Here is a 3,486-nt window from a genome sequence, read left to right as displayed (position 1 = left end):
TTGAGCATCATTCAAGGTCCGGCTAGCATAATGAATCACATGGGGCAGCTTGTTCTTCTTTTGACCTAAAACTGCACCAATAGCAAAGTCAGAGGCATCACACATTATTTCAAATGGTAAAGACCAATCCGGAGCTATGATAATAGGGGCTGAAGTTAGCTCCCTCTTCAAGGTAGTAAAAGCTTCCATGCAAGCTTCATTAAACTCAAAAACAGCATCCTTAGCAAGGAGATTACACAATGGCCTTGTAATGCTTGAGAAATTTTTGATGAACCTTCTATAGAATCCAGCATGACCTAGAAAGCTTCTAATTCCTTTAACAGAGGTAGGGGGTGGAAGATTTGAGATGAGGTCGATCTTGGCTTTATCCACTTCGATTCCCTTGCTTGAAATCACATGGCCTAGCACAATGCCTTGTCTCACCATGAAGTGACACTTCTCCCAATTCAAAATCAGATTTGTTTCCTGGCATCTTTTAAGCACTAGAGACAAGTGGTGAAGACAATTATCAAAAGAGGAACCAAAAACTGAAAAATCATCCATAAATACCTCAATGAATCGTTCCACCATATCTGAAAAGATTGACATCATGCATCTTTGGAAAGTTGCTGGGGCATTGCACAAACCGAATGGCATCCTTCTATAAGCAAACGTACCAAATGGGCATGTGAATGTGGTTTTCTCTTGGTCTTCCGGAGCAATGGGAATTTGATTATAACCTGAAAAACCATCAAGAAAACAATAGTAAGCATGGCCAGATAAACGTTCAAGCATTTGATCAATAAAAGGCAAGGGGAAATGATCTTTTCTAGTGGATGTGTTCAACTTCCTGTAATCAATGCAAACTCTCCAACCAGTGACAGTTCGTGTAGGAACTAGCTCATTCTTCTCATTCTTCACAACGGTGATTCCGGACTTCTTTGGAACAACTTGCACAGGGCTCACCCACTTAGAATCTGAAATTGGGTAGATGATTCCTACATCGAGTAGCTTTAAAACTTCAGCTCTAACCACCTCTTTCATGTTGGGATTTAGCCTCCTTTGGGCATCACGAGATGGTTTGCTGTCTTCTTCCATTAAAATCCGGTGCATGCACATGCTTGGACTAATTCCTTTGATGTCTGCTATGGTCCACCCAATGGCTGTTTTATGCTCTTTTAGAACTTTAATTAAGCTCTCTTCTTCATGTGAGGAGAGACCTGCAGCAATTATAACAGGGAGAGTTTCGTTAGCACCCAAATATGTATATTTAAGATTATTGGGAAGAGGTTTAAGTTCTAGCTTTGGTGGGATGACAATGGATGGCTCCAATTTCGTGGATGATGGTCCAAGAGGCTCAATTGGTGGCCTAAAGGATGGTGGGTATGGCGGAAACACTTCTAAGGCAGCCACCACTTCTTGGAACTCCGGTTCACAAAGATCTTCCTCTTCTTGTGTTAAGACAGCTTCTAGAGCATCATTAGACTTTCTCTGCAAAATTATGGAAGAAACCTCATGATCCACAACATCAATTGAAAAGCAAGAATCAAGAGAGATAGAAGGTTGAGATAGAGCATTAAGCATTTTAAATTCAACAGTTTCACCCAAAACAGTCATGGAGAGGGTGCTATCTTTCACTTTGATGATTGTGTCTGCAGTGGCCATGAATGGCCTGCCTAGGAGAATGGGATCAACACGATCTCCATTTGGATTGTCTTCCATGTCCATCACTACAAAATCAGCAGGGAGAATTAGTGTATTAACTTGAACTAGAATATCTTCTACAATACCTTTTGGATATTTTATAGAATGATCAGCTAGTTCAAGTCGCATTGAAGTCTTCTTCATCCCTTCTAAGCCAAGCTCTTGATAAACTGAATATGGCAAAACATTGATGCTTGCTCCCAAGTCCAACATGGCTCTTCCAACCTTCTTGCCTCCAATGTTAATGGGAATGTCAAAGCTGCCAGGATCATCTAGTTTTGGTGGAAGCTTCCTTTGCAACACAGCACTTACATTCTGGTCGAGCTTTACTCCTTCATTTGGAGCGAAATTGAGCTTGTGAGTTTTCAAGTCCTTGATGAATTTTCCATATGCAGGAATCTGTTCAATAAGATCAAGCAAAGGCAAATTGATATTAACTTTACTCAAAATATCATAAATCTCTTTAAAAGCCTTTGCTTGCTTTGCTTTCTTAAGACGGCCTGGAAATGGAATCTGTGGAACATATGGAGCGGGTGGCACGTATCTATCTTCTTGAAGATGTGGTGGCACAAATTTGTCATCCCATTTATGCAATTGGAATTGATCGGATTTCTGAGAATCTGATTTGGCCTTAGGAGCAGATTGAGAAGTTTTGAGTTGTTCTCCTTCCGTAGCCATGGTCTCCTCGTCTTTATCTTCTACAATCACAATATCATTTGAAAGATTAGAATCATCTTTATTATCAATGATCTTACCTGATCTGAGCACATGAATGGCCTTGGCTTCTGGGTTCTTTGGATTGATCTCAGTTTGGCTTGGCCATTTCCCAGGCACTCTTTGAGTTATTTCAGCAGCTATTTGGCCTAATTGGACTTCCAATTTGGAGATGGCAGCTTGTGTAGTTTGCTGAAAATTGGATTGGTTGATTGCCATCTGCTTCACTATATCTTCCAATGATGATGATGATTGTTGTGGCCTTTGGAATGAAGGGGGATTTGCTTGATTCTGGGTATTTCTCCATGAAAAGTTTGGATGATTCCTCCAACCTGGATTATAACTTTGAGAGTATGGATCATTTCTTGGACCTTGGTTGTAGGAATTTACCAACTTAGCTTGTTCTTGCACAAATTCTGGATATCCAGCCCCAAGTGGACAAGCTGTGGTAGCATGGTCATGAGATTCACAAATGCTACACACTTCCTTCGGAGGGCTTCTTGAGTTTAATGCAAGAAGAGCATCTAGCTTTTGTTCCAGTTTTGAAATCTGCACACTAGAAGCATCATTAGAACCACTAATAACACGTTTACCTCTTGTATCCGTATGTTGGGTCTCCATTGCTATCTCCTCAAAGAGTTCGTACGTTTCTTCTGGAGTTTTGGTTTTAAAAGAACCACCTGCAAAATTGGTGACTATATTATGACTAGAAGGGGTTAGTCCTTTATAAAACATACGCATTTGAAGCTTCAATGGAATCCCATGATGAGGACATTGGTTGAGCATCCCATTGAATCTCTCCCATGCTTCACAAAACGATTCATCATCTTGCTGTGCAAATAACAAGATCTTGTCCCTAAGCATGTCGGTCTTTTGCGTGGAGAAGTATTTTTCCAGGAACTTCTTTTGAATGGCAGACCATGTAGTGAGTGAACCAGGCTTCAAAGAATTCAACCAATACTTCGCCTTATCCTTTAAAGTGTATGGAAACACTCTCATTCGAAGTTGATCTTCTGTCACACCTGTCAAGGGAAAAGAACTCACAACATTAAAAATATCCTTTATATGGGTTAATGGATCTACATTAGG

At 40.4% G+C, this 3,486-nt stretch overlaps 1 non-coding gene across 1 annotated transcript; it reads left to right on the top strand.

Moving 5' to 3' along the window:
• Positions 1-3,154: 3,154 nt before the first annotated feature.
• Positions 3,155-3,261, top strand: LOC148295756 (small nucleolar RNA R71). The gene has a single exon (XR_015834835.1). It is a non-coding gene; the product is annotated as a small nucleolar RNA R71 (small nucleolar RNA).
• Positions 3,262-3,486: the final 225 nt, after the last annotated feature.

Source organism: Prunus avium, chromosome 3 (assembly GCF_965620075.1).
Source record: "Prunus avium chromosome 3, drPruAviu1.hap1.1, whole genome shotgun sequence".
NCBI lineage: Eukaryota > Viridiplantae > Streptophyta > Magnoliopsida > Rosales > Rosaceae > Prunus > Prunus avium.
The sequence above is the reverse complement of the archived record's forward strand: the minus strand, read 5'-3'. Positions and strand labels throughout refer to the sequence as shown.